Here is a 12500-nt window from a genome sequence, read left to right on the forward strand (position 1 = left end):
TATATATATATATATATATATATATATATATGTGTGTATGTATATATATGTATGTATGCATGTATATGTATGTACGTATGTACGTATGTATGTATGTAAGGGACCATGCGATGTGAGGTGACGAGAACGGCTCTTTTGTACCACACCACACAGACCTTACAATAAAAGAGGAATTGAATAGAACAAATGCCAAGTGGGAAAGAGACACAATCGTGTAAGAATGATTAAGAGAACATTTATTGATACATTAACATGCGTGTCTGTGTGTGCATCATGTATACAGAATAATTGACAGGCCGTCATGAGAACAAAATGTGTGTGTGTGCGTAGGCATAGATGTATGCACGTATTAAGAACATTTAAGGATAGCAATGAAGGAGACAGTGAAAGAGTCTACAGCCATCGAAGTGAGAAGTAAGTTCATAGACACAAGAAAAATGATAATACCAGTTCGCAGTCAGTCTTACACAGTAGTTGAAATACTGTGTCAAGAAGTCATGGCCTTGATGCTGAACCGGTTAGAGGTACATGTCGTACGTGAAGTCGTGGCTGTGATACTGCTGCCTGTGTCGCTTCATACAGGAGTTCTTGCAGGTTATATATTCGCCGTTGGTCCATGGTGAAGTAATTCACAAACAGTGAAGTGCTGGAACCTGGGTGAATTGCCTGCTGAGCAGTGCACGTAGAGAGAGGATGTTGACGATGTTAAGAAGGACATGATGATGGCGGCGAAGAGGGAGGTTGCCACCATGTTATTGAACGAAGCTGGTAAGTCTCAACTTAGCTGTTGTGATGGTGTTGTCGTCTGGTATTGTCGCTGGAACTGGATGTGTCTTTGTGGTCAGTGGCTAGACCCCAAAAGGTCTGGAACCAAAGACACCGCAACAAGGAAAAGCTGAGTTTTTATAAGGAGCTGTAGGCAAAAACAGGACAGTAAACAGGCTGTCCCATGTGATCCTATTTAGAGCCTCCGACTAGTTATACGCGGCAAGTTGGCACAACCGAGTAAGAGAAATTGCACCAATACTAACCAATCAGAGTAGTGGACACAACGGGATCCAAATAGTGGTCAAAGACTAGGTGTTCCCTGCTACATTCGAATGCACCTATATATAATAAATGGGAGAGAGGAATTTCGCCTGAGTCTACGCTACACACACACACATATAAATGTGTAACAAAGATGTACAGGTGTCAATTCATTGAATTGAAACCTGTACATCTTTGTTACACATTTATATTCTGTTCACTTATCTTGGAATCTGCACTTCGGAAATACTATAGAAAGTACCTTTATAAAATTACATGTTTGAATTACCAAGAGCAGATATCTTCACTTAGCTGGGTTGCGTTGTGTGCCCACACGGCAGGAATATTAGGTACAAACACCCGTGCATGGAGTCTTGATATTCAATATGCAATTAATATTGTTTGGGTGTGCGGATTATACTGACCTAGGAAGGTACCTCAATAGAATCTTAATTATATGTGTGTGTGTGTATAAGTATGTATGTATACACACACACACACACATACACACACACACACATACACACACACACACAATTACTTATTTATGACAAAAGAAAGAAAAGAAATTTAATTCTTATTTTTCACACAGGGACAATACAGGACAGACAAGGAGTGGTTGTGACGTCAAGGCGAAATGTTGAAATGAATATAAAAAAGTGAAACAGATAAGTATGTTAATGATTAAAAATTGTCAAATATAATGAATATAATGGAATGGGGAAAGAAAATGTAGCGCAGGGTGTGGAGACCACAAGCTACGCTCCAACACTGTTCTTGCAAAGGAGACTCAGGAGGTTTGCGCTCAAGCTGGTCACACTCACGATGGATGCCACTTGCATCTTTCTGGCTACAAACACGCGACGGCAGTAACTCTCTCTCCAGCTTTAGATTTCGTTTTAAATGATGAATATAATATTGGGTTAAACCAATGCCGGAAAGAAAGTTGCCCGTCCTTATTCCTTTCACACGCGTCAACCACATGACTTCTCTATATTTAAGAGACGAGGAATTATTATGTACATTATTCACATTATTTACATTTGACGGATATTTGTCCTCATCTTGTTTGTTGCTAACACAGCGTTTCGGCTGATGTACCCTCCAGCCTTCATCAGGTGTCTTGGGGAAATTTCGAACCTGGGTTGTCATTCCTAAGGTATTTTTCAATGTTCCCTTAGGAATGAGAACCCAGGTTGGAAATTTCCCCAAGACACCTGATGAAGGCTGCAGGATATATCAGCCGAAACGTTGTGTTAACAACAAACAAGATGAGGACAAATATCCGTCAAATGTAAATAATGCACATGACTTCTTTTGCTATAACCACCAGAGAGAAAAGTTGCCTGCCTTTCCTTATTGAAGGAAGGAGGCAGAATAATCTTAATGATGGACTCTGGCCAGCAGGCTCCGGCCCTTCCACAAAAAGTGGAAGAGCAAGCGCTCCAACTTGACCTGACATGAATCTGGACAAGTCAAGACAGTTCGGTGGTAAATGATGACGGATGTGATATACACATTCGCCATCTCCACCTGTCCTTTCAGGGATAGTTTCCTCTCAGCCCATTTCTGGGTGAGATTGGCTACCCTGCTCGTTACCTCATTCCAGTTTCTCTCTATCTGGAGGTCTGGCCCGAACCAGACCCCGAGCAATTTCACAGGGCCGTCCGTCCACCGTCCCACGACGGTGTTGGGCAGCATCGTCCTGCCTATCCAGGTGCCGAGCTGCAGGCCGACTGACTTATCACGGTTTATTTTTGCTCCTGTCACCGCTTTGTAATCCCTTATGGCACCACCTACTAGATGCAGGTGTTTGTCAAAGGATACGATGACGGTGATTTCTGCATACGCCAACACTGTCCTCCCACCCCTTAGATCATGCGGAATGCCTCTCAAAGCCTCCATTTTCTGCAGTAATGGCTCAAGGGCCAGAACGTACAGTATAGAGGAGAGGGGGTCATCCTTGGCGGACCGAGTGCATTATGCAGAAGGGCTTTGACTGATGACCCTTCACCCGAACTACCGACTAAATGTTGCTATATAAGGCGATGATCCAGCCGCGGAAGCTCGGGCCAAATCCGGCAGCCTCAAGAACTGCCACTAGATAGTCATGGTCAACTCTACCGAATGGATCAACGCCCTCCCCGTGCCAGGATTATGGTGTAGCACATGAGGTGAAGGTGGTCGTGGATGGTGCAGGTTTGTGCATCTCCATCCAGTGTATCGACCACAAGCGCCAACCTCTTAGCTAGCACCTTGGCCAAAATCTTCAGCTCTGCATTGAGCAAAGTGATGGGCCTAAAGTTATCAATTACGTCCCCCTTGTTTGGGCCCTTCCTTAGCAGCACCACGGCCCCTAGCTCACAAAGCTAAGAATATTCCTGTTCTGCTGCCAGTTGGCGCATATGTTTGCCAGTAGGCTCCCAAAGAAGTCTGGCATACTGTTAAAGAATTCATAGGGCAGACCATCCAGACCCGACGATTTGCCCCCGATACAAATCTATCTAAGTCAAGCGTACAGATCACAAATTTGTGATCCGTATAGCTGATGATGTGAAATAGCGGACAACTAACATTAATTCTCTCTGCTAACCTAATAAAACTCTAAGTAAGACCTGGAAGACCCAATGCTGTTGGTCCATGTCCACATTGGAACATACAGGTAATCCATTCTAAACCTGTCGACCAGCTGGAAGCGAGGTATGGGTTCCCTTTTCTATCTGTATTCGAGCCAACACAATCCGCACGTTCATCTAGGATTGTGTTAAAGTCCCCTACTAATACTGAAGTGCGCAACGTACCAAGGAAGATCAGTCTGGATTCGCTGGTGAATATCACATATAAGTTCCATGACCTGAGATCGGTTAGCAAGTGTGCTTGCTTCCAATATGATCCCAGGCCATGCATATTCACGCTGCCAAGCTTGAGCAAGACGATGAGAGGAGAGGCAAGAAAAATTTACTTACTTTTAATCCTCTGGGAGGTGTGTAAGTAAAAACCTCCCTTTTGGCGCATCCTTCATTAAATTAAGGTACAGATGTTTTGTGAAAGCCAGCTGAAGGGGTCCAGCATCGTCAGGAAATTTCTCTTTTAATTCAATGTATAAATAATTGTTTATGTGGATGTGGATGTGGATATGGTTGGGTATTTGGGGGTGTGAGGTGGGAGTTTTGAATGAGGTGATGAGGGGATTCTTGCGCATGCGTTCAACTAGTGCTATGTTGTTGGTATTGCTGGTTGTGAGGTTGATGACAGTGTTGGAGATAATGGTGTTGATGTTTGGGATTCGTGTGTTAGCATGTGGGGTGTGCATGCAAGGGGATGTGCGTCAGTGGTGTGGAGGGTTGTTGGGGAAGTGGGGGGATTCGCTTTTCCGTAGCGACTTCGCTCCATTCAGGGCCAGTCGCGTCCGTGGTGTGGTCTTCTGTGGTAATTTGTGTGACCTTGGCTGTGATGTCACTGGTGGGATTTTGGTTTGTCGTTCTCTTCCCTCCTTTGGTAGGGTCGTTGGTCTTTGCTACTGGGGACGAGCCTGTTGTGCTTTTTGTGGTCTCGAGTTTGTGAGGCATGACCTTGGTTTGGCCATTCGTGGTTGAGGCTACAGGCTGTGTATGATAGTTAGGTGGAGGGGGATCCATTACTGATGATTCCTGTGGGCATGTAGCCCTGATGTGTCCCTTCAGCTCACATTTATAGCATCTGGGTCTAGTCCCTCCACCATGACGCGTAGTGTTTCATCAGGTCCAGTATGTCTTCCAGGTCCTGTTGAGTTGCCTGGATTACGATTTTCAGTCCTTGGCTCCCACCAGTTTTGTTTATGTAGTTTGGTGACTTGCAGAACAGATATTTTATTTTCTAGGTCCAACAGGACAGCCGCTACCAGACATACTACATCAATATCATGCAACTATATGCATGAGAACACAAACATAAAACATACACATCTGCATATACATACATACATACATACATACATACATACGCACATACATACATACATACATACATACATACATACATACATACATACATACATACATACAAAAATACCCTGTTGTTGATGTTGAAATCCCAATGAAAAAATCTTAGATCTAGGTTAGAAACCGGTTCTTTCTTTATTGGCAAGAAATCTTGAAATAAACTGAATAATGACCATACATACATACATACATACATACATACACACCCTGTTGTTGATGTTGGAATTCCAATGAAGGAGCCATAGAATCTAGGTTAGAAACCGGTTCTTTCTCCATTGGCAAGAAATTTTGAAATAAACTTAATGACATACATACAATGAGAGAGAAGGAGGAGGATAACTATGAACAACTGCTTTATACAAATACTAATTGGTATAAACCAGTTGTTTATAGAAAACTAATCACACCAATTATTATTGGTCGTATTTATATCGACAATAATTGGTGATTTTGGCTTCCTGAGTAAATGCCTGTGTGACAGTCTGACTAAACTAGGGTTTTCAGAAAAAGAAATCTGCCAACTCACACATTGCAAATACAATCTGTAAGTGGAACAGTCGAAATATGTAAGACTTTCCTCAAGTTTAAAATGTGACATTGATTTTGTTATTCACATTCCAACGATGGAGCTTTGTGTCTTTGTTAGAAACCGGTTCCTTCCTCAGAGGAAGAATTTGAATAATCAAAAGTAAAAGAGAACACATACGCACTCTCTCTCTCTCTCTCTCTCTCTCTCTCTCTCTCTCTCTCTCTCTCTCTTTCTCTTGCGCACACATACACACACATACATACATACAATACACACACACGCAAACACACACACATACACACACACACACACACACACAGCGGAGAGGATTATATAAGCGATGTAGCGATCAATCATCACCGCTGATCCGCTTCTCCACTAAAACTAATTAATCCATCAACACATGTCAATAAGTATTGTCTTTATCGATTAATCTGTTCAGCATCATAAAACTGCGGCTTAAATCCTGAACATTGTAATAGACCTGCAAAGTGAGAAACTGAACAGGCTAAAAATAGCAGCCAAATCTCATTTAACTGTCTTAAAAAAGGAACGACACATTGGATACTGTGCCCCTAAATAAACTACTGTATTTTAACCCCCTAATTTGGAAAAAAGTTTTGTAAGGGATTATGATAGTATCCATCTATAAGAAACTCCCATATTTTTTAATTCTAATATTTGACAAAAAAGGGTTCCTTATACATGTTAAAATATCAAACGACCATATATTAATTTCATGAGGTTTGATTTAGGATTAAATTGCAGCAGAAAAAGATGGACACATTAGTTAATATAGTCCTAGATAGAAAGGCCGTGAGCTGGCAGAATCGTTAGCACGCCGGGCGAAATGCTTAGCGGTATTTCGTCTTTCTTTACGTTCTGAGTTCAAATTCCGCTGAGGTCGACTTTGCCTTTCATCCTTTTGGGGTCAATAAATTAAGTACCAGTTGCATTACTCTCCCCAAAAATGTCGGGTCTTGTGCTCAGAGTAGAAAAGAATAAAATCCTAGACAGGCTATGCTTGAATGGGATGGTCAGTGCTGGAACGTCTATGATTATAGTTTAGTGAGGTAGCTAAATGAATGCAACGGGGCTTAAACCTCGGTAAGATAATGTCTTCTGGTTAACATGAGCCAGGATGAATAACATCGGTTCAACTCGGTTGCACTGCAACATTTATTTCCGATACTAAGATGGAACACACAACCGGCATCACAAGTAGAAATCTGCTAAAAACATGACATGGTTCCAAAATGCTTGTTGAAGATGAATATTGGGAAAAATGCAAAGCATGGCATCAAAGATTCTGATTACAAATCTCTCCTTTGCTGAAACTACAAAATGATATAAACTGCTTTCATGTCGGAGATCAAAACTCGGTCACAGCAAACTCACCTTCCCTAAGGAATGAGCTGAAAAGCAGGGTCCCTTCAATAGCTGATGTTGGGATGCTTGGCTAGTCTATTATGTTAAGGGGTGGACAGTCCGTGTAACGCTAAATGGACTTGACCATCATGTGATGGGCCAAAGTGGGTATCCAAAAGCAGGACCAGCTCAAAGTACTGGCAACTTGGGCAGTCGCCCGGGGCGCCATGTGCCAGGGGGCACCAAGGAGAGTGTGACAAAGGCAAGGAAATTTCCATGACAGTCAGCTTGTACACGCCGACATTCAACTTGCCTGGGGCGCCAGCAACCTTAGGGCCAGCCCTGTCCAAAAGCAAAGAGGCACAATGTGGATAGCTAAAGGTAAAGAGCGAACATGTTTCTGTTACAATAGGATTACCCGGGCTTAAACTGCCCTAGCATATGCGCTGCTTCTTTTAGTTTTCGTATTTTCCAGTTGTGTTCTCTGTCTATTATTCTAACTTCATCCCACAGGGAGAGGTGGTTTCGGTTTTTCCATACATCATCAGCTATACCCAATTTATCAATATCTCCTCGTGTCTTCCCTTATTTTGAGGGGGCGACATGTTTCGCCTTTGTATAACCTACCACAGCTGCATGGGATGGAGTACACGCAGTCTTTGGTCATATTCTCTTCTATTGGTGGTTTGGTTTTACTCGAAGGAGGTATTTGCGAAGTGTTGTATTACTCTTGAATACTGCCCTGATGTCATATGGGCCGCATATCTTTTGTATCTTTTCGAAGAGGTCTTTCACATAGGATAGACAGACTGTGGACAGTTTATTGGTTTCATCCTCTCTTTTCTTCATAATTGGAGTGGATAGTATGCTTCTGGGGTAGCTGTTGCTTAATAGATTGTTACTTAACTTGATCATTTCTTCGTGGTGGGTATCACGATGGCTACTTATATTCTTTGCTCAATGTTTTAGCGATCGTGATACCCACCACGAAGAAATGATCAAGCTAAGTAACAATCTATTAAGCAACAACTACCCCAAAAAAGATACGCATTTAAGATATGGTACGGTAGGGTATTACGATAATTTAAACGAGGAGGGTGGACGATGCGGAGGGAGAAATGGCCAAAGGAAGTCAATGGTTGAAAAAATTTGATGACCCCTGATTTAAACAAACATTTAAAAAATTTTATCAAAAGTGTATGAAAAGTAAAAAAGATACTACTGTAGGGCAGGATTCGTGACAGACAAACCATAAACAGAAACTTCGCTGCGGGCTTAGCTTGGAAGTTGGTCAACAGGAAAACAAAAGGAACTTCCAGTCGGAGAAGAAAAACAAAAGGATCTTTTTGGTTTGACGGGCAACACTTGTTTTCTTAACGAAACACTTTCAAACTTGGGATATTGGTAGAATGTGTCATATGAAACGTCTTTTTCCGAAATCCAACTTTTTACATGAAATAACTTCGAATACAAAAATTTTTACCTGTTCTATAATACAAAATATACAAGTATACGAAGTTTGAAAGTTTTTCGGTACCAAAAATACTACATAAAACATTAATGAAAAATGTTGCCCGTCAAACCAAAAAGATCCAAACAAAAGAATGTCAACTGTAAGCGTGAAACGAATCTGAATGAACAAAACAGAAATGATTGGCGACCTAAGCCCGGGTGTACGTAAAGTAATAAACCTTTGATAAATGTATTCTCATGTCCACTAATTTGTTTACGTATAGCTTAATGAAGTTATAATTATATATAATGTTTCATGTTGAATTAACGGTCATTCAGTCATTATTGTAATAATAAGCACGAGGAAGAAAAATGCTTTCAATTCTGTCCGTGTACAAGTGGCCCTCAAAAAACTTTCTATAATTAAAATGTGCCGCAATGTAATTCGAGTTGGCCAAGCCTGTAACAGAATATTCACTTTCAAGTGTAAAGTATTACGTCCTTCACTCTGTGCGTGTGTGCGTATGTGATGCAATCAATCAATCCCTCCATCATCTTCCTGACAATGCACAAACAAACACTCATACATACACACACGCACATGCACATACACTGATACACACGTGGTTGAGTATCATCTGGTCGTTTTATTGTTCACATTGTGAATTTCCTTGTTATTCAACAACAAAGGTAATAATCTATTGGTTAACAATTATCCGTATCAACAAACTCATCGATGGACACACACCTTTTCTGTCACTTCCTCCCCCTCTCTCTCTCTCTCTCTCTCTTGCACACAAACCAACCTGAGACCACACGTAAGTTCGCTAAGTTAAACTCTATTGTTCTGGAGCTTATGTTACATTTATATAAGCTAACAATGATGAATAACTAATGGATACTACATAAAAAGGCCTGCCGCGCGTAGATCAAGCAGTAAAGCGGATACTAGCGTATAGAATAAAATAAATCAAGAATTATTAACTGAAGTAACTCATATACTTGAAGGGAAAACACCATTATCTTTATGACTGACGCTACTCAAGAAATGAGCTGAGCAGTGCAGGGACAACTCTGGACATTTTCCTGTCTTATCAAAACTATTAATGATGGATCATCCGTCTGTTTCAACGATGAGCTGTCCATTGTTTAATTGACTGAGATATCTTCTTAAGTTAACGTAAGCGGCCGAGTATCCCACAGGCATGTATACGCTTGACGTAATACTCAATGAGATACGTACCAGCCTTTGAATTACAAGTACAATCCATTCGATGGTCTTCTACACAGTTTCCATCTACCCGCAAAAGTTATTATGGTAAATGGGAGTTGCTCAAAATGCTGCGTTGTGAGACTGAGGTTCACGTTTTAACCATCCGGCAATGATTAGGTTTTCATGTCTTCATCAAAAAGACAAAAGTTTCACCCAGTTGATTGCAATCTTGGGCGACATTTCGACATCAGTACAGTTTCCAGTTAGGGACACATCAAGCACTTGCTTGGGGACCCACAGGTTCAGGTGCTAGTTGGTTCAAGTTGCGTGTGAGTGTGTGGGTATATAAATGTGAAGTTTTATAAATATGTATGCGTATGTTTGTATGCACGAATAGTAGATATCGTCCTAAAAAAAAAAAACAGCACCCTAACACATTGAAAAGCGAAAGACAAAGAAAAATAGAGGAGATGGTCAGAATTGGAATGTCGTTGATCTTAGACTTGCTTGACCAGGGTTGGGTTTCAGGTATGCAGAACAGATGTGTGTCCCTCACAATATTTGAAATACAGATACATGATTGTAAGTTTTCAAGATGGCAACAGTGTAGTTGTGTGATAATGACGTTAACTTTGTAATAACGGGATTTCGGGTTCCAGATTAGCTTTGACAACAGATTCTAGCATAATTGCAGCTCAACCGAAACCTTATCAGTCAAAGTGGAAGAAGTCGTTGTGGATCGGTGATGTGGATTGTATCTACCGCTGAATGGTAAACTTAATCTATTGCAAGGTTTAAGACATTTAACTGGGCCCCTAGCCGTCTTTAACCAATTCCACGCTGTTATAAGAATTCAAACCAATTCTAAAGTCTGAGGTGGTGGTGGTGACGATGATGTTGCTGTTTCTGCTACTGTGATCAATTACAGCAGCACGCCACGTCCCACCCCGCTACACCGCACAAGACCCCTAACCCTCTGTCTCGAGATTGTGAATAGTTGCAAACACAACAACAGCAACAACGACAACAAAAACACCACCAACATCAAAGACAACAACCACCTTGATTCAGTAGCAGAAACGGCAGCAACAGAAACAACAACAACAACAACAACTATAATATCATCATCATCATCATCATCATCATCATCATCATCATTGTCGTCGTCATGGAGTACAGCTAGATATTTCAATTTTAAAGACAGGTGCCACTACATCTCCCCCCCACCGAATCAGTTACCCGGATGAATCCTTTATGTTTGAAATAGCAGCTATCCTCATGTATTGTTAAACATTACTAGAGTTGTGTTTTTGAAACACGATGTATTTATTGCAAACTTTATTTCACCCCGATATTTGAAACAGCCACCCGGATTGGATGATGATATTTGAAATAAGAGAGAGAGAGCTACCAGAATGTATTGTAAACATTACTACATATCTATATCTAAAACAGCCACCCGGATTAGATGTTTATATATAAAATACACCACTCTTGAGAGACTGTAGATACCACTACCTCCTTATGCACCACCCCGCTAGGCCTCTATTTAAAACAGCCACCCTCATCTATTATAAACACTGTTGTATTCATAAAACTGAAACTCAGCCACCCTCAAGGGACAGACAGTAAATAGTATTCCACCCGTTTATTTGGAACACAGCCCCACCCCTGGGAGACTATAAACAGCTGTGTGAGAAAATCGCTCTTCATTTACCCCTCTTCAGTTCATTGCTGTTGTTGCTGTTAAAGATCGAGGTCAGCCCTGAATCGGTACACCTATCATCGAATCCAACCGTGACCACCTTTTCTGAGACGCATTTAACGTTGCATTACATAATGTGTCCTGCTCTGTTTTCTTTTTTTCCTTTTTTTTTAACGTAGTAAGATGTATTTGAGAAAGATGTGAACTGGCTACTATTTTTAGCTAATCGAGTAACCACAGACAGACTCTCTAGTTAGCTCATACTGCTGCTGTTGTTGTGATAGTTACTGCTCTTGTTTTGTATTGTTTTGTTCTCGTTGTTTCGATTTACCATTCCACCTCTTCTGCCACTGCCGCCAGAAGAGGAAGGCTGGGAAGAATTTATTGAATGGAAGTCATTCCAAGAGAAAAGAAGCGTTGGTTTGGATAACAAAGGAGGGAATCTGAGCTGGTGCCAGACTCTATCGACGACTGCATCAATACGACTTGTCACTGATGCTTATGGATTAGACAAACTTCCTGTTACACACACACACACGCATACACACACACATTCATACATATACACATATAAACACATACACGTACACACATAAATACATATACACACACACACATACATAGAAGCACATACACACACGCCTATATATATATATATATATATATATATATATATATATATATATATATACATACACGCATAATACATATATATATATATATATACACACATACCTACACATATACAATTACATACACACACGAGTACAAACAGAAATATACACAATCGCACACGCACATACATACATATATGCCCACACGTATACACACACATTTGTACACACCTAATTGCATCTAGCATTTAATAAGTTGTACCAGCCTTGTATCTGTAATTCGCTATTGTATTTTTCCAAGAGCGGTGCCAGCCTCCTCCTGGTAATTACTGTTGTAGCTGGCACCTACCATTTTCGGCATTGGAAGTGTTTGAGCGATTGCATTTGCGATTCCATTTCTTTGGAATTCGGTCAAAAATAACAAGTGTTGAAAAACAGAGGAAGAACAAAGTCTACGCAAATTGGAAAAGTCTCTGAGGAAAAAGAAAAGAGAAAGAATTCTTGGCGGGGAAAAAAGGACTAAAATATTATTCAAAAAACGTTTAAACATTGGAATATTAATACATCGGATAAGAATTATCACTGAGTATGATAATACAGACTTTATCAT

General features: G+C 40.8%; 2 protein-coding genes across 2 annotated transcripts in view; both read left to right on the forward strand.

Moving 5' to 3' along the window:
• The window catches only part of LOC106883744 (zinc finger protein Pegasus), a 103549-nt gene that overhangs the window by 36455 nt on the left and 54594 nt on the right, over positions 1-12500 (forward strand). The window lies entirely within an intron of this gene.
• Positions 10988-12500, forward strand: part of LOC106875517 (uncharacterized) — a 3335-nt gene continuing 1822 nt past the window's right edge. The window contains exon 1 of the mRNA XM_014923701.2: positions 10988-12500. This exon is cut by the window's right edge and continues 1822 nt beyond it. The gene's annotated coding sequence lies outside the window, so the exon portion shown is untranslated.

This window comes from Octopus bimaculoides, chromosome 3, assembly GCF_001194135.2.
Source record: "Octopus bimaculoides isolate UCB-OBI-ISO-001 chromosome 3, ASM119413v2, whole genome shotgun sequence".
Lineage (NCBI taxonomy): Eukaryota > Metazoa > Mollusca > Cephalopoda > Octopoda > Octopodidae > Octopus > Octopus bimaculoides.